Raw genomic sequence first — 20,596 nt, forward strand, 5'->3', positions numbered from 1 at the left:
AAGAGGCAAATCAAGGTGCAAGTGGAAGAACACCTATGATGGGAGCAAAAAGACATGCAGCTATAGATGCCAAATATAGATGGGACCCCAGAGGGCAGAAGATAGAGGCATCTACAACCATTGATCCCATCTACTGCTATTGTCTCCAAACTACAATGCCTACACATAAGAACTCTTGTCACAACTAGAGCGAGCAAAGGGAGATAAAAAAATAGCTGTAGTTGAGCTCGAGGCCGAAAGGGAGATGATGGACGCCTCTCAATTAGAGAGAACCCGTCAGGCGGCCATGTATCAAGGAGAGATCAAGGAGCTACATGAGAAGCTCGAGGCAAAGGGAGGAGAAGATGAGAGGTGGCAAGCAAAACTTGCTGCATAAACACAAAGCCTCATGAGCCTAGAATGTAGTTTTGATGGGCTAGTGATGCTGTACAAATATTTGCAAAAGAAAAATGAAAAGATCTGAGATGCCGCAGAGGAGTAGATAGTAGCGGTAGAAGAAGAGAGAAGCTGACGTCACCAAAAGCATATAGAAAATCTGGAACAAAGGATAGCCTCGGAGCTTGGGGAGCAACAACACTTGGGAAGAGAAATTGAGGAATAGGAGAGGAGGCTAAGGGCACTAGCCTGCAAGCACAACGAAAGCCTGAAAGAAATGAAGAAAAAAACATATGAATGGGTGGACAAGAGCCAAGAAAAAGTGAGCGACTTAGCATGCCGGCTAGCCCTTGCAGAAGGTGACAAGGTGTTAGCAGAGAGCACGGTAGAGGCCGCATAGGTAACTTTGGAAGCCCAGAAATGCACCTTCCTCCACACTCTCTTGGACACCACTCAATTTGAGAAGAAGGGACCGTTGAGTCCTTAAGGAAAAAGCTAGAGATCACCCATAGAGCTCTAAGACATGGGCTACATGTCCAATCGCAAATCACAAGGCCCAAAGAAGTAGAGCCACTAGAGCACATGGGAGAAGAGAGGCAAAGGCTAACTAAAGACATAGAGCCAAGTTTAAAGGGGACAGCAAACTGCGACTCCTTAGTGGGAGGTTTTTAAGACAAGAATCCATCCAACACCCCCCTTAGCAAAAGGGCTTGTATACAAACTCAAAAAAGCTATCTGGCTACATGCATCCCACCTTCCAACTACTATCCATCAATGCCATGGGACTGACACTAGTCTAGGAGGGGGATAATGTTAACCTTAGCACACAAAAAAGTGAAAAAAAAAAGAAAAAGCTCAAGTTGGGAGCTAAAAGAGATGGCCTAGAAGGAAAGTGGACACAACGGAAGAAGTAGGAAGGGAAACGGCTGAAAGCGCAAGGGCAGCCTCAATAAAAGCTAAGTCAAAGGAAAAAACACATTTTTAAATGCAAGGCACCCTTAAATTTTTTTATAAAGGAGCATCAAGATCCCTCCTGTGCAAATTGTAAAGGTAGATGGACAGTAGGAAGGAAGCTAGGAAGATAAGAGGACAATGGGAAAGAGGGCCTAGGCCACGGACGGCCATGTAAAAAAGGGGATAAGGGGATGACCGCCCAAAAGGGATTTAGGATTTTGTATATAAACTCAAAAAGTGAATGAGGAGCTCATTCTTTGGTGTGTGGCAAAGTGGACTCATCTTCTTCTCTTCTTCTCTTCTCTTCTAGCTTGCTTGTGTGTGCTTGAGAGAGGGAGTGTGAGAGTGTGAGGGAGTGAGTGTGTGAGGGTGAGGGATCTTGGAGGTGAAGCTCTCCATCATCTTCTCTCTTCTTCTCTTCTCTTCTCTTGCGTGCAGCTATGGAAGATAGAGCTTGGAGGTGGAGACTTAAGGATGGTTGAGCTCACATCTCGAATCGTGGAGCTTGAGGATGGTTGAGCTCACATCTTGAATCGTGGAGCTACCGATGTGCTTAAGGGAGGAGGCAACTCGTTTGGGCATCGAGGTAAGCTCACTACACCCCGGTAGGATTGAAGATGCATCGACTAGGTGAGAAATAGCCATAGGTATTCACTTGAAACTCTTAAACAATAAGCACTCTGTGGATCTTAGCGGTTGTCGCCTCTACATCACCCAAGGCAAGGAAAGAAAGAAAAGCAAAAGCAAAATCAAAATCAAAATCAAGATCGAGGACCAAAACCATTGGGGAGATTAATCTAGCAATGATAGAAATCTAGAGGCTAAATCTTACGTACCATAGGAAAGAAACAGAGCTTAATGCAACTAAGTCATAATCACTCGATGTGGTTGCCAAACCCAAAGAGAAATTGATTGAGAGTGATGAGCCACCATCTTTACATAAGGGATTGAAGTGCCATTTATATAGTACTAGTCCAGTTGAGACGACAGAATGCTCAAAGGAGGAGAAAATAAAGATATGGGATCTCACACTCAATCGCCAAGACCCACGGATTACTACTTAGCACTTTTCCAACAATGAGTAAGATTGCCCTCCAAAGGGGCTGAGTTTAGCATTAGTAGGCTACAACTAGGGCTTACAAATGAGGGTCCAATGGTCATGTGTAAGAATATTAAAACCAGCTCCCTTGTCACAAAAAGTGCATCAAAGGCATGTGTTTTCTAGGCAGTGACTGATATGTGCAGGCAAGCAAGTGCTACTGCTTCCTCATCCTCGTACTCTATCTCAGTGATGGTGGTGACTCTTGTGCTCACTAGTGGTTTCAGTATTGGAGACCCATGCAATGGATGTGTTGGAGGGTGGTACTTCTTGAGGCAACTACCATTAAAGAAGCCTATTTTCTCTCCCTCTAGAGTCTTGAGCTCTACATTGCCGGTTAGACTAATGTTGTGGATCTTGAAAGGTCCCAATCCTCTAAACTTCATCTTCTATTACTTATGGCCCTTTATAGAGTACAACAACACTAGCTCACCCTACTTGAAGTCATGTTGTTTAACATGTTTGTGAAACCAGCTCTTGCATCTTGCCTTCTCATAGATTAGTGCATGGGTCACCAGGAGTAGATCAGTGCATGGGTCACCAGGAGTAGATAGGCATTCTAACTCTACCAGGAATGCATTCCATCCATGCTTCCTTTCCATCCCATCTCTCTTGGACTACCACTCTCAAGCTTGGAATGAAGAACTTCACTGGCAAGGTTGCTTCAATCCCTTAGGTCAGTTTGAATGGTTGTTTGCACCTAACGGTCATCTTATAAGCTATCCTATAGGCCCATAATGCTACCATGAGCTTATTGCCCCAGTCATCAATGTGTGAGGTGGAGGTTATCTTAGTGAGGACATCGATTAGGATCTTATTCATGGATTCAACCTAATTGTTAGCTTGAGGATAGTATGGTGAGAATTTCCTATGGATGATGAAGAAGGTGGATAGTACATGGGCAATCACTTCATTAATGAATTGCTTGCCTTGATCACTAACTAGTTTGATGGGGTACCCGAATCATGAGATCTCCTACTCCCAAAGGAACTTAGCCATGGTCCTAGTCATTATTTTTGGTGGCTCGAGCTTCCACCCATTTCGTGAGATAATCCATCGCTACAATTATTACTTCACCTATGAGTCTTATGCTACAGGTTTATCGGTCCAAAATGAAGTTGATTTTCTATTTTTCAAAGGGTGGTTGTGCTATTACTGGGATCAACTTCACCTTGTCCTTATAGATGGGGATTTTGGTCCTTTGGAACTTGTCCCAATGCTTCACAAACTTGGTTGCATTGTGGAATAGGATGGGCCACCACAGTTGAGATTGCAACACCTTGCGTGCTATAGTGTCTTCGTTGAAGTGTCCTCCAGCAATTCCACCATGAGTTTTAGCAAGTACATCATGCATCTCATGCTCACACACATATTTTCATAGTAACCCATCTTTTCCTAGCCTATAGAGTTGGCTAACTATTAACTAATAAGACTAAATCTTGAGGATAAGGCACTTTAGTATAGCCTTCTCTATAGGTCTTTCAAGAAATCCATGCTCTAGGATTTGGGCTATGTCATCTGCCCAATATGGTGTTAGATCAGCCCTAAACAGGTCTCATTCACTAGACATGTTGAAAAGATGCACATCAAGTAAGTCATCTATGATGTCGTATTTAGCAGCTTCTCCTGTGGGTATATGGGACATATGGTCTACCATGCAATGCTACTTATCCTTGCGTACAACCACAGAGAAGTCAAATTCTAGAAGCAAAAGTAACCATCTAGCTACGCATCCTATAGCACAATGTTTGTTCACCAAATAAAGCAAAGCTTGATGGTCAACGAAAAAGGTAAAGGGTATGGCTAAAAGATAATGACAGAACTTCTTTACAGTGAACACCATAGCTAGGCCTTTACTTTCCATTGTGGAGTAATTCATCTCTATATCCATGAGTTGTCTTCTAGCAAAGCTCATAGGATAATTGAGATTATGTTCACCAAGTTGGCACAAAACGACTCCCACAGCGAACTTTAATGCATCAACGTGCATGTGGAATGTTATGTTCCAATCTGAGGCTCGTAGGATCGGTGCAGTTGTAAGAGCCTTCTTTAGTTCCTTGTAGGCGCATTGGCATTCCTCAATCCACTCAAATACAATCAACAATTTGTAAATGGATCTAGCGATTAATGCATAGTTTAGAACAAATCGCTGATAGTATCTTGTGTATCCCAAGAAGCACTGAACTCCCTTATAGTTCATAGGTGGTGGTAAATCAATAATGACTTTGACCACTATTCTTTAACACTATGTGTCCTAGGATATATCCGTGTTCTATCCAAAACTGACACTTCATGGGGTTCAAGGAGAGATTATTATACAATCTACACCACTCAAAGATTGTGCAAATTTTATCTAGGTATTCCCTCCAACTGGAGTGGACACGTAGATTGTCAATGAATGTCTCCAATTCTCACCTAAGGATGTCTTTGAAGATGGCTTACATGAGGCGCTATAAGGTAGCTAGTGCATTTATCAACCCAAATGGCATGGCTATGTAAGCAAATACGCCCCATTTTCTTGCAAATGCTATCTTATGTCTATCGCCAAGGTGCACCTACACTTGGTTGTATCATGAGAAGTTGTCCAAGAAACTATAGGCTCTTTTCCGCTACTCTCTCAAGCATGTGCTCCATGTAGGTAGTGGATAATTGTCTCTCTTAGTCGCAACATTGATTGTTTTATAATTCATATACACTCGAATCTTTCCATTCTTCTTAAGGATAATTACTATAGGTGACACCCAATCCATGTGCTCAATTTTGTAGAGGAATCCAGCCTTTAACAGCTTACTGTTACTTGGAGTTATTCACTTCATTCATCAAGTAGCTACTTATTTAGATAAACTAGATAGAAAAAACCATTGTCTACCACTTTTCAAGGGTGAAAAACACTCCTAGGCCTCCCATCCTACATACAGAATTACAAAGACTTGCTTACACATTTGGATCAAGAATAGCTACGAATCAATGCAAAGATTCAAGCTGCATCCATCAATCAACATCTTCAAAAAAGGTTATGATCTATAGAAATGATTTTTTGCTCATATGAAAGGAGATAACTGAATTATGAGGACAATAGAGGAGAAAATAAGTGGCTTAAGGAGCAAGTTCAACTGCAATAGAAGTCAAAGGCTAAGATAAGTAAATTAAAGCTAGCTACACTACTGAACACAAAAGGCCTAAATTGTGGGATCAAGAGATGTATTTTCTGGAAATGGGTTGATGGTTGCAAATTTGATGTAGTCATAACACAAGAACATAAGCCACATGTCCTAAGTGGTAGGTCTTTTTTACATGATGAACATCCTAGCTTTATGGCTAGTTTGGGCAATAGAGAATTAAGCTACATGATGCTTCTAAAGGCATGTTGTAATCCCAAGAAGATTCATGGTGCACAATATGGCCGAATCCTAATTATAAGAATAGAATGGGAGGGAAAGTCTCTACATATAATCAACATCAATGGGTATAATGAAGCTAGGTCAAGGAATCATCTTTGAGAATTATTAGAAGAGTATATAATACATAATGGACTAGTAGTAGGAGATTATAATGTGGTGGAGAAAGAATAGGATGCATCAACAAGTGCTGCAAGAATCCAAGGAGAAGAACTACTTACATGGCAAAATTTAATGGACAAGTTAATGCTTGTGGATATTGATAACCAAGTGTAGGATAGGTAACATACAATCCATTGAGCTTCTCAAACTATCAGGAATGCCTTGACATGTGGTACACTACAAATGTAGGTAAGTGGCTTCCTTGAGTTGTGGAGATTCAAGCTGATTATGGTTGCTTAATCTTTGATCATGCACCCGTTTTGCTTACACTCTAGGATTCATTTTGATTAATAAAAGGCATTACAGACCAACTTGCTTCAACTATATGGTAGAAGGGGCAATATAAGCCTTAGAAGATGCATGGGAAAAGAGGGAGGGGGATCCTTGGGGAAAATTTATGGGAACCTTGTAGAGCTATGTGAATATTCAAGATGTCCCTCTTTGGAGGAAAGATGAGCCTCTCTTGGAGTTAGCCAAGAAAGAAAAAGGCCATTAGCTTAGAGCATGGAGCTGGAATCACAAAAAAATGAAAAATCATCAAACACATCTCACTAATAAGAGAAATTGAAAGCCTAAGTCTTTTGTTCAATAAAAGACTAATGAAGGATTTGCATTATGTCTCAAGATAGTTTATGAAAGGCCTCAAGAAAAAGAAGCAAAGAGAAGGATTAATGCATAGCAGAAAGATGATGGATCCCTATTAATAGATCAAAAGGAGCTAGCTAAAATACGTAGAGTTTTCTGTTCTAGCTTGTATAATTAGAAGGGCTCATGCAAAAGGCATTCCATAGAATCAATGATGGAATCATTGGGAAAATGTGTTTTAGAACAAGACAATATGTAGTTGGTCATGGATTTTAATGAAGAAGATTTGTATAGAGCATTCACAAGTCTGGGCAGGAAAAAATCACTGAGCTATGATGGCAGGATAGTTGAAAGAATGATTCATTTTCAGGCAAGGATTGGAATAACAATTACTGGCATGATTAGCACTATTAGAATGAATGTTAATTTCTAGTGCCATGAATGAAAAGTGTCATCGTATTGATCTTCAAACAAGCATTAGGAGAAACATGGACTCTCTTTTTGCCTATTACGGGGTTTCTCTCACCTCTCTCTCTCTCTAAAAAGAGATTCCAAAATAATGTTATAATAAGAGATATTCTAAAATCAAGAAAATCTCATATTTGTATTTTTAATAGAAATCACCTATTATTTTATCCCCAAATCATAGGATAAGGTTACTTTTTCTCAAAATCCTCACAACTAAAAAAATACAATTCTATTTTCTCCAAAAGTAGAGCCAATCATTGGCATAGGACTCTTTAATATCCTCATGACTTTTCGACATTGAAATACATTAGAATCATTCTCATACTTGCTTCTTAAAAGGGTAGAAGTTAAAAACCATATAAGTTGACGTACACGTTATATTTTAAGATTATTTGTTACCCAAAGACACCTTTTTGACTTTGTAAATTTTTCTCTTTTAGATAAGTATATGCCCATTTTTGGGCATTTTTTTCTTCCCTCTGAAAGTCCTAGTTTTATCTTGAATTTTGTGCACTTCTCTTTTCCTCTAGAATATTGTTTCTTGTGTACAAATTCTTTTGAAGCAACATTGAGGAGTGGTTCTAATGCCATTTGTTGAAATCAAATAATCTGCATCTATAATACTCTCTACACTACTATAACCAATCTCCCTCTTCAATACTATACTATAACCAATCTCCCTCTTCAACAGTCTATACTACAAGCAATCAAGTGATAATTGAGGTATCTTTATTTTTTAATCTCTGTGATGTTATTATTCTTCACAATTTTTATTTAATCCTTAAGCAACAATTCATGTAGAGAGAGAGAGAGAGAGAGAGAGAGAGAGAGAGAGAGAGAGAGAGAGAGAGAGAGAGACTATATGACTATGTGAGATGAACTAAGAAAATAAGTGATAGAGTGATAGAGAGTAAATTTGGGTAAAAGATAAGATGATGTTATTGTTCTTCACTATCCAAGATTTTGTATAAATGGGTTTAATCATCTTTGACCAATTCTTGTTAAGAGAGAGAGAGGAAAGAGAGAGAGAGTGTGTGTGTGTGTGTGTATATTTTGGACAAAACAAAAGATAAGAGTAGAGGCTAATTAGGAGTTGATTCCAAGCTAAGATTAGAGGCTAACTAGGGTCTATTATGATTGAAATCAAGTGAGAGTGTCAAGATTCGATTGCGTAAAAAAGAATACATATATAGTGAATCAAAGGGCTATAATTGTGTAATTTGAATGTTAATCCAAGTTAAAATTGGCATACATTTTTCTTTATAGAACATAGGTGCAGGACATACTAAAAGAAAGAGAGATATTCACTTCCAATTGGAGGATGAATATTTATCATTATTCAAAAGAACTATGGAAAGGGATGATGTAGTAAGATACAAGATGCAATAAAAAGAAATGTAGGGAAAAAAAAAAGTGGATCTTTGGGTTGATGGGTGCATTTATCCACTTGATCCACTAACTCAAAGGCCACCACAATTTAATGGGCTTATATCATTTGTAAAGTTTGTGTGTGAAGGAAATGAAGGATTGTATAGATACACATGTAGACTTGTGACATAAGGATCATCAGGGGTTCATCAAGCCTTAACAAATATGCATACAAGATTACAAGGGTACTTGTAGTTTTTGATGGAAAAAGATAGATTATTGGCTAAGAAGGATAGGAAGAATCAAAGCATATAACAAGTAATATCTATCATTGAAGATGTTATGGATGCTACACAAGTACAAAATATGGAGTTACATTCTAAAATTATAGAGTTGGAGAAGGAGAATAGAAACATAAAGAGGAAGCTCATAAAAACTTTGGAGATTTGGCCCACTTTAAAAACCAAAGAAGCAAGTCAACACATCCGATTAGTTAAACCAATTCACCAATTAACCAAAGGAAGTGGACAATATCATAGACACATATCTACTCAATGAGAAAGACATAGTCAAAAATGCATTGGAAAATCGTAAATTCAAGGATATTATGGATGATGTCGCAAGTGAACGTCTTAGGGATGTAAGCAACTTGTTTACCGCTATAGATGCTCAAGGATTATGTGACAAGGTGGGAATGAGTTCTGAGTCATACAATATGTTCTGTCAACCATTGGATACAGGTTTTAAGCAGGTCTTCAAAACTAAGCGAGTAGTGCCTCTATCAAAACCATTTCACGTGAAGAAGACTCAAAAACAACTAGATGAGAAAGTTTAAACCGATTAGTGAGCCTCCATATTTGGAACACATACACCTACTGACGTATGGTTCCAAAGAAGCTAACTTTGTATTGAATGCATCCAACAAATTTGTATTGAATTTATATAGGGTGTAAGTGGCTATGATCAAATTCTACAATATGTCTATGGAAGAATGTAGAGGCAAGCTTAAGTTTATCCTCAAATTTTATGAGAGTGAGATTATCAAGGGGCAAAAACTTGAATGTATGAGTATAACACTTATAAATCGAGCATTAAACCCTAACATCAATAAAAACCATCCTTTATACTTCAGTGTGCAATCAAAAAATGAAATATGGTGGCTTGTAGCATCTAAAGTATCAAAGGAGGACCATGAAGTACTTAAAGTTTTCTTAAACCTCACTAATATACCCAATGTTATTCAACAACAAAATAATGGAGCAACTTTACATGTTGACATATTTGGAGACTATTGATTTGAGGAAATCACAAAAAAATATTTATCTAACACTTTGTTAATTTTTTGTACATTTGGAGGTTTGAAATAAAGAAGAGGGTAGGAACAACCTCTTGGGAAATCCAAGAAATCATTGGATGGAAATATTTCATGGACCGGTTTACCAAGGGGGGGTGAAGAGTAAAGATCAATGGAGGAAGGTGAAGGAAAAATGTGTAATGTGAAAAGAAAAGATATGAAATGGATTTGGAGCTATCCAAAGAAAATGTGAGGCTTATAATGTCATGGCTTTGGAGCCTTATGATAATTCAAACAAATGGGACCATTCTTGGAAGCATTAATGGAAGAAAAATCAGGCATATTATTTTTGTAATATTTTTAAAAAATACTTTCACTCTGATCTAAAGAAACTTTTCAACATAAAAGTTATAGCTCGTGAGCTAAAGTTTTGGCTGGTATTTTTTTATAATTTTTTGAAGCTACGAGTTGGGAGATATGGCCAAAATGGTGGATGTTAACTTTTTCCAACTGCGGTGGAGACCACCTCCCAATTTTATACACACCTACACTTTCTTCCCTACACTTAACACTTTCATAAAACATTATTCATTAGACTCCCAACCCTTTCCCCTCTCTTCTTCTCTCTCTCAAGCTAATAAACCATTAGAATTCCCCTCCTAAATGACCCTCAAATCATCCTCAATTGTAGTAGTAATGTATGAATTCTCACTACTCTCTCTCCATTACTGCTAGATATGATCCTATTTTATAAAGATTCTCTATATTTTTTTATAGGAGAGCTCTTGGACTTAAGCTATGGGGGGGAGAATGGAGACAACTCACCTATGATGGAACTTGATTAAGTACAAAATTGGTCAACAAAACATCTAAATGGAGCTTCCACATTGGTGGAACCACCTTAATGTAGCTTTGGTGGTGTTAATTCCTATTCTATCTTAACCTTCTCCATAAACACCCTCAAGGCCTATATAAAGAGACATTCTCCTTTGTAATTTGCAAGAGAGAGCCAAGAGGCCTTCTTCAGCCCGATTAACCCTTCCCCATTCTCTCTCATGAGCTTATGCAGTTCATTCCCTTACTATAGCTTATGCATGCTCTACAGTGTAATAAGCCCATGCTATTGGTGTTCATATTGTGTATATTGGTTATGTCTTGAGGGTTCTCCATCTCTTGTGCCCTCTTAAGTTTTATTGATTCATCTATTTTTTGTAGTTCTCTCTCTCTCTCTCTCTCTCTCTCTCTCTCTCTCTCTCTCTCTCTCTCTCTCTCTCTCTCTCTCTCTCTCTCTCTCTCTCTCTCTCTCTCTCTCTGTTTTCCTCTCTTCTCCCTCCCAAGCTCCTCTCCCTCTTTCGTAGCATCCTAGTCCGCTCTTCCATGACTAGGTGGTGCCCTTACCTCATTCACTTTGTGGCAGAAGGGAGTTTGGCATAGTATAGAGGCTGCCATACCAAATTTCCTTCATCAACTATCAAGTCAAATGGCATCTTACAGGTGATTTAAAAACAATGAAGTGTATGTTTGGTTTATTGAATGCAGCAAATGCAAAATTTCCATACATATATTGTATGAAAACTAGAAAGAAAGGGAAAGATGGAAAGAAAGAATGGATTTCCAAGACAAGACAACAAGGTTCTCCAACACATGATCAGAAAGTCATGAGAAACAAAGTGCTAATCCTAGTGGATCCAAAAAACGAGCGCCCTATTTTGGAAATACCATTGACAAGGGTTCACTTTTGCACATTGCATTGTTTGGTTGGAATAATTGAGAAGCTAGTATATGAATATGTATGCTTTGGATACAAGATGCAGCCTGCGTCAAAAGCTGATGCTACAGGAAAGTAGAACAAGACCTCTCTAAAGTTGGATTGCGCAGGGGCCAAGTAGAAATAAAAAAGGACAAGAAACAATCAGGCAACAGTGGAAATATCCCTTGCAAACGATGCTTTAGCAGACCCAAGGCTAGGAAGTTTTATATTCACCTTGAGATGAGGAAGGCAATATACTTGTGAAACAACCGGAGAAGTATGAAGCATGGAAAAAGTTGCACCTTGTTGTTCCAGATTGGAGCAATGGGGAATGAATGAGGATTGCAAAGGCAAAAGTGTGGATACCCCTAGATAGATTAGTAACTCTCTTACAAAAGTTGAGGTTTAGGGATGGTGATGCCAATACATTTAAAGAGACAATCGCTATGGCGGAGGCATGGACTTCAAACAACATAACACACCATATGGTTAGTATTGTCACCATTACAAAAATATATCAGCAAATTAGTTTGTGTTTCTCAACTCTCTTTCTTATGCAGCATATATTTGAGGCACATGGTCCATACTTTTCAAATCAAGGGAGTTTAGCAATATGGTCAACTCAAGGCATGGAACGATCTCACTTGCAAGCTCGTTGTGCTTTTCAAAATGCAAATGATCAAGGAGGTGGCATCAATTATTCCAATTCTATGAGACAATTATTCCAGTGATGGTACATGAGATTAGAGATACGATATGAGAAGAAAAAGAAGAATCCAAAACCTCTCGAGCAGAATTTGTAAGTAGTAAATATATGAAGTGAGGAAAGCAAGATATGAGAATAGCACAACTAGACAATGCCATGCTAGAACGGTTAGCAACCTAAGAGAGAGATTGCAAGAAATGGAGACCTAGATAAAGAGTACAATTTTGATGCATTTAGAGTCCAAGAGAGAGTATAGGTACTAAGTATATGACTTATCAATACTCCTATCTTAAACATGAGATATCTTAAAAACTCTTGTCTTAAGATTTAGATAGTTTGTCTATTTGAATTTGGCTAATAGAGAATTTTGTAAATTTTATTTAAAATTTCAAAGGCTCAAACTATGTTTTTGAAAGTTTTGATATCGATTGCTCTATCTTTTGGGTCTATTAATCTTCAACTACACTCATTGGGAGAAGTGATAATATAACAATACCTATCTTAGAGAGTAAAGTTTAAGGCTATCTCTTCTTGAGTCCTTTATTTGACTTTAGATACAATATATTATTGGAAGTTTTAAAAAAAATAAATTATGAATATTCGATTTTGAGATCCTAAGACAAAGATTTGAAAAATCCTAACCTTGAAACATTCACCAGGCTAGAGAGAGAGGGGCATGAGGGGGTGGTAGGAGAAGAGAGAGAGGGAGAGATGGGGTGAGATGGAGAGAGACAAACATACCAAAGTTCATTTATACTACAATAAGTTTGAAAGTTCATTTATACTATAATAAGCTTAAAAGTTTTCTATTTAAGTCAAGTCTCTCCTTTCATGTTTTCCCATTACTCTTCACTCTACCCTCCACTTTTCTATCCTACATCATCACAACCACTGCATGTTCCAAGCTTCCTATCAAGAAGGTGCATGCAAGAGCAAGAGCTCAACACTCTTTCGAATCTAGTGAGTGTACTGGGAGTGATAATGGCCCCCTAGTGGCCAAAATTGGTGGCCCTACTATAGTAAAAAATGGTGGCACTATTGTGGCCAACAATGGTGGCCCTAGTGTAGTCAACAATGATGGCCCATCTATCAAGATTTATGGTTCACCATTGTCCAAAAATGGTGGTCCACATCCTTCATCTCTAGCTCCCACCACTGCTCTAGCTGGTAATACATGTCCTCCAACACATAAGAAGCAAAGATGGAGACTAGGAATAACTACTCTACGTGAGATAAGGAAATTTCAAAAGACTACCAACTTGATTATCCCTAAGGCACCATTATCTAGGTCAGTGCAAGAAATACTATAAGATTTGCAGTCAGGGTGTCATCACAAGATCTTTTCAAGGAACGAGACAAGGAATGTGGGGTGATGGTCAAGCCAATCCTTTCTTGCTCTCCAAGAGGTAGATGAAAGCTACTTGATTGATCTCATGAGTGGTGATGGTCAACTTCTAGCCATTCATGCCCAGTATATCACTATTAAGCCCATAGATTTGGTTTTTGTTTGTAGGATTCGGAACAATAAGGATATATTTAATGTTAATGTCAACAACATGCTTTGAGAAGCTACCTTATAAATGGATCTATGTTTAGCTCAAGTCTAGTTGCAAATTTTATGGTGCTTAGTTTCTGGTTATCATTCTAGTAGACCTTCAAGTATTTAATAGCAATGGCCTTCAAAACAAAGCTAAACTCTGCCTAGTTTTAGTTGTACTTGGTGTGATATACTATCTATTGTGTATTTTGTGGTTTCGTAATTATATATCCGATATGTGATATTCTACTTTGCCCATGATTTGCATTGTGTAAATTTTTAAGTTTTCAATTTTGCAAGTAGTTTTATTGAGGATAAATTTAATGCGCAATCATGCACACATCGTTGAATAGTTGTACTTGGGTCGATGCACTATATCTTTATTGTATTTTGTGATTTGGCAATACTATATCTAACATATGATATTTTATTTTTACCATAGTTTATATTTTATAACTTTTGAAGTTTTCAATGTTGCATGTAGCTTGGTCGAGAATACATTTAATACTCAATTATCCATATTTGGTGAACTTTTTTTTGTTCTTGGTGAAGTATAATCTAGTTAATGCATTTTCTAAAAAAGATTCAACCATCTATTTTATAAATCGAAATATGATGAAACTTCACCCATATGTCAATCATCATAAGAACTCGTGAAAAATAAAAAATTGACTCCATCAAATCCTATGGGGGGACGCCTAGCCAAAGACTCACATGTGGGGCCCTTAATCTGGGAAATCAAGACCCCACACATGAGCCTCCAGCTAGGTGTCCCAGAGACCTCTGATGAGGCCAATTTTTTTTGGGTGATTGATGTGTCCTAGAAGAGTCCACAGGTAAAGTTTCAAGTCGATCTGATCATTGGTCATATTTTTTCAAAATTTGGATACATTAATTCAAGCTTATGGATTTTTAAAAAGTTTGGTTATAAGTTGAAAGTTTCACCTTATTGTACACATCTGAGTTCTATGTTTCAAGTTCTCACTCTTGGAAGACATGGCACACACCAAGCAAGTGGCCCGGTAATTCCCCCTAGAACTCCCATGCAGAGGCAACCTCCCCTTGCTCCACCACCACCACCACCAGGTCACCATCACAAGCCTTGATGAAAGCTAGGCACAATGGCCCTCTAAGAGATCTGTGAATGTCAGAAAACCACTCACCTATTGATACCAAAGGCTACATTCCAAAGGTAGTGTATGAGACAATGCAAAACATACTGATTAGAAATAGCAAGAGACACTTCCCCAATAGTTCAAGTGTGGATCAATGACCTGATTGGTGGACTGCCAAGCCCCTCCTTGCACTATAGAAAGATGTTGAAGCCTTCCTCATTTGACTTGTTTGGAGACTCGATCTATGCAGCATTGCATGCAAGAAGGATCACGTATATATAGATAGTGAGGTTCTTTCGATGATGGAGAGACAATCCTGGCAAAGAGCAGCAAAAATAGGGGTCTATTAGTAAAACATATATGGAACCTAGCTTTTGAATCAATTTTGTAAAACCTTGCTTGTATTGGATCCTATGTAAATTATTATGAATATGAATTAAAAAAATTGGCACATCTTAGTTTCTTGTTATTTGTTTTATTTATTTATTTATGTTATCTTTATGTGACTTTTGATAAATAAATATTACACACAAATTTGATAAATTATTGTGTATTAAATTTAAATAATGAATCATGTTACATATAAATTTGACAAATAAGCATTACATTCATCTAAATAATAATAATAAATGACACATATTACAAACTATATTGCATGCAAATCCAACAACATTGATTTTTATTAATACAATAGAAGATAACAAGTTATGTTACATTGCAAAAGAGATATCATTAGATAGTAAATACATCTAATTTGTCCTAGGCTTCTTAGAACTAGGCTCCCCATTGTTAGAGCTACTCTTTATCATATGCAATAATACATTTTCCCCTAGAAGTTCCTGCCTAATGACAATGGGGTCTTCAACTCTGACAACCATACCACATGCTACCATGGAGAAAAGTGGGCCAGACCTAGTACTTGTGAACAAGTAGAGCACCTTCAAACGTCAAAGCAACACTACTTTCTCCAAGTTGGAGTTGGTCAGGATGGACTTGAAGGGGCCTTCAATAGTGCTCTCGGCTTTTAGGAAGTTCTCAATGAAAGCATGAGAATATGTTTTATGAAATATCACTGTATCATTGATAAGCTGACTAATGTACTCCTTCAATCCTGAATCCTGCACTCTTCCTTGGCCACTAGATCGCCCACCTTACCTAGATGAAAACTCATCTATATAGATAATGTCATGTATCACACAAGTTCAATATTAGACTCACTATGCATGCAGAGTGCTAAAGAGATACTTCAGTTTTGTGTGCAACTTCACCCATAGGGCCTCCATGGCATGTGGACTCACTAGATGAATTTTGATCAGGATTAGACCCCTGTGTGGCCAGAGGCTCTTCTAGGGTTTGATCCCAGTTAAAATTCATATGGTGGGTCCACATGCCCTGGAGGCCCCAATGAAGTTGCACTAAAAGCTGAAATCATTACCTTCTCCGTGTCATCTATATGCCATTGTAATGGAGTATCCAGGTCTGCTCCTGCAATTGGGCTACCCTCATCCCTCTCTCCTGGGAAGGCACTGTGTAGTAGTAGAGTTAAGGACCAAAAAGGCTTTCCCACAAGTGCTCAAAGTCCTCATCGAAGATGTCCTACTCTAGCACCACATTCTCAATTTTCTTTTGGATGCTCACAATGGCAAAGATGTCATGGATGCTTGTGCCATCATATCGAGCTATCTCATCCACATGTGGTGGGGCATCCTGTACATCAAAATCTATAAAATCATATGGTGCATCACACACCATGATACAGTATAGTTCTTCTTCTCTTATCTCCAAGATCTCCAACACATCTTGCATGAATATGTATTCAATCCCCTCAATGGTGACAGCATGGAGAGAAGCAAGGGGTAGCTCATTACTTAGCATCTCAGCAGGGCAGGGAGGTGGGTGTATAATAGCTAAGCTCTGTGATGCCTCTTCACTTGGATCAAGAGTGATTTCCTTAGGCTTCCTCTCGAAATATCGTAGATGTGGTTGAGAGGGCGCATCGATGCCTTCCTTACTATCCTCTTACACATGAGTATACAATTCATAGCGAGCAAAGGCTACATCATGCTCAATGAGATCCATCATGGTGTGGTCCTGGGGACGAGGTGGGTGTAGCTCTAGCATGAAGTTATTACCCCACATGCACCAAAGCTCAGTATATGACCTTTGCATGGCTCGATCCAGCACGTAGACTATACAAAAAATCTATAAGAATCCATCTAAGAGCAGAGTTCAGAATGGAGCAAGTGAGAGGGTTCGTCACATAGGTGCATAGCATGTGGAGCTAATCCATATGATAAAGGTGGGAGTAGTAGCCATGGCACACAAAGAGAGAGAGAGAGAGAGAGAGAGAGAGAGAGAGAGAGAGAGAGAGAGAGAGAGAGAGAGAGAGAGAGAGAGAGAGAGAGAGAGAGAGAGAGAGAGAGAGAGAGAAGGAAAAGAAGAGCACAAGTATAGAGAAGTAGAGAATGAAAGTGAAAATGAATTTGGAGATCTAACTTTTATGTATCAAAGGATTTAAATAAAGGTTCTTATAAAAAATTTAACCTTAAAGTTTTAAATTAAAACCCTAATCATAGGCACTTTATTTCAATAATTTAAAGCCACCATTAAATTGACTCAAATAGACAAATGCTTCATTATAATTTATTATATTCTCAAATATGTTTAGATCACTAAATATGTTCAAGTATAACTAGAGAAAATATTGGAATTTTTTTAGAAAAAAAACTAAAAGACCTTCAAAATCCCTTTAGATTAAATTCTTAGAGCCTTGATTTATTCGCTTTGTTTTATGTATTCAACTTACTTTTTCTAGTAGAAATGTTAATAAGCTCATTAATAAAACTTTACTAGAAGTTTAACTCTTTGAGATGGCAGACGTATCACATCAAGTGATCACTTAACTTAAATCATTCACGAATAACAAATCTGAAACCTGTTGTGTGATGCATAGTTTTTCCATATGTCAACCATATACCAAACGCCTTATGAGCATATGAATTGAAGCAACATGGTTACAAATTACTGTTGTCACTCAATAGACTAGTGTAGATCTGTTAAATAGTGAACTAAAATTAAAACATTGACTCCATTTAACAACAACTAGAAATCTAAATGCTTCCAACACTTATTTTGATTCCTTCCAACAATAGAGAAAGTGATCAAAGAAATGAGTTGAAGAGATAAGTTGAAATATATCATTATGCAAATACAATATTCCAACAGCTATAGAACTCTAGCTTGCAATTTAATCATGATTTTAATCAGGGCAATTGACTAATTACAACATATATTCTCACATGCTTGGATCATAATAAATCAAAATTATCAAAATTAAAAGTACAAAGAAGTTTTAAAAAATTTTGTATTCGCTCTTTATAAGAATTTTTACAAGGATTCCACTATCTCAAGGATATATGGAGAAGCACATTACTTATATGTCAGGGATTGTTCACTCTATGAGTTGTTCTGACTTTTTTATTGTCTAACTTAAAATAGAAGTTGCATAGGGGCTTATTGGACATTAATTGGATATCTCATCTCAAAAAAGAAATGGGCCAATGACTCTCTATGCTGACTACAAAAGGATTATGACCATTCCACAGTATAATCATACCTACGAGAGATGTATGTGTCTCATCTCTTGTATCTTGATCCAAGTTGAACTACTTCCCTCGCAAAAGTTGCAATCTTCTATATCGAAAGTGAATGCATAGAGTTTGTCTAGTGATGAAATACCTATAATTAAAACAAAAAATATGGTAAGTAAAAGTGACTAACACAACAATTCATCTAAGCAATATCTATATCAATTAAATTAAGGCACACAAATCAATAAAAAAGATTTAACCGAATGTAAGACCTAATTGGCTGATCCTGCACTTGATCATCTCATCAAAATGTGTTATTTTGACCTACCATGACTTGCCCAATAGCTGACTCTTCCATTCCTCAGATGGACACTTGCATTGATAAGTAATCTTCATTTTCTTCAAAACCTCACATGAACCAAACAAATGTGGAAACAATGAAAATGGAATAAACCAACTAAGATGCACATCTTTGGAGCTTGTGGTAGGTTTCATAGCACTATTGATATCAAATTTTATATCGGACTTACATGATCCTAACAACTTCAAACTATAAATCAGCCATTCACAACTAGATAGTGGTGGCAATGGGACATGCTACAATCTCCGACTTTCTACTATATATAATGAATTATGAAAAAATATATTTTGAATTGCAAGTTGACTTGCAGAGTTATTATCATAGATCAAAGAACATACGTCTTCATGCCTAACATGTATCTTGTTGCTCAAATACTCCACATTCTGTCATTCATGCAAAGTCGATGCATATAGAGTTGTCAGTAAAACAAAAGATGCATATAGAGTTGTCAATCAAACAAACTTGAATTAAAAAATTACAAAGATTATTATATATATATATATAATGAAAAAGAATAAACAATTATTAATATTAAAAACTTATTATTTTGTTTATATTTTACAATGTAGTTCTCGTCATATATACAAATTTGTTATGCGTATAAACATGTTGGATCAACACTTTTGTTTATTGTATTTGTCCCATTAAACACTTTTTTGAACTCTAAAACTCTACATTTTCAATGTTTGTTGGGGTCTACAACATCTATATGCTTGACCTTGAAACTCCCTCAAGTACTTGGGTGCATCAAAATCCAATCCAACTTATAGTATTTATCACAAATCCAATTACCGCTACTATCTTTCTTGTTGAAGACCTCCATTACAAGTATGATATGGATGTTTTTTCTTCGTGAAGACATCTATATTATCAAAATATAAAACTTACCTATCAATAAGTTTTTATGTGCTTTTATTATTACATGTAATTGAATTTATCCATGTATAGAGTCATTAGTAAAACAATATTTTCATGCTCAAGCATCCCTTGTCATTTCACATATGCAAATCTAATATTATGCAATGCCATGAGACTGCAACACTGATGCTATCTCATACTATTCTATGGTTTTAGAATGTAAATAAAATTATCTTAATGAGATAAAAAGCTAACAAAATCTTTTCTTATTCATAGCACTTTTTTTTGTGGATTTCTAAATACAAGAATGTATTAACATTGCAAACTTAATGTTCAAATCTATACTAGTTATTTATTTCGATTGATCCTAACTAGATATTAACGATAATAATTCATAAAAATACTTATAAAACTGAAACAAAATTTGATATTTAATCACTATAGAGAGCAATGTACTTGAGAAACTTTGTAGCCCTCAAACCTACTAAGGCTGTTAGAAAAGAAGTTGATTTCTAGATAATAGGTGCATCTGGCTCAGATTGAGGCCTAGGATACAATAGCAAAAGGTAATTTAACTCAGAATATACATAATTTGTAAATTTTTTCTCCAAATGAAATGCAATTTAACCATGGAGTAGTTTTAAAAAAGGAACATTGTACCCATAATTCTTTTCACAAAGAAGCCCAAAGATGTTGAACAAGAAGTTGAGTTATTATAAGATCATTGTTCCTTCACTAAGAGATTCTTGGAGTGCAAAAACAAAAGAAATCTCAAGTCAAAGCATGCATATAACTTACATAGGCTTTGTTCAAATGAGTTGAAATTTAACCATGGAGCAACATGAAAAAATGACAATATACCTATGGCTCTCTTTGCAAAGAAGCCCAAAGATGTTGAAGAAGTTGAGTTTTTAGAAAATCATTGAAGAAGTTGAGTTTTAGAAAATCATTGTTCTCCATTGTGGGAGATTCTTGG

The sequence above is a fragment of the Lygodium microphyllum genome, chromosome 1, assembly GCF_053477565.2.
Source record: "Lygodium microphyllum isolate KBCC chromosome 1, Lygodium_microphyllum_v1.1.10, whole genome shotgun sequence".
In the NCBI taxonomy this organism is placed as follows: domain Eukaryota; kingdom Viridiplantae; phylum Streptophyta; class Polypodiopsida; order Schizaeales; family Lygodiaceae; genus Lygodium; species Lygodium microphyllum.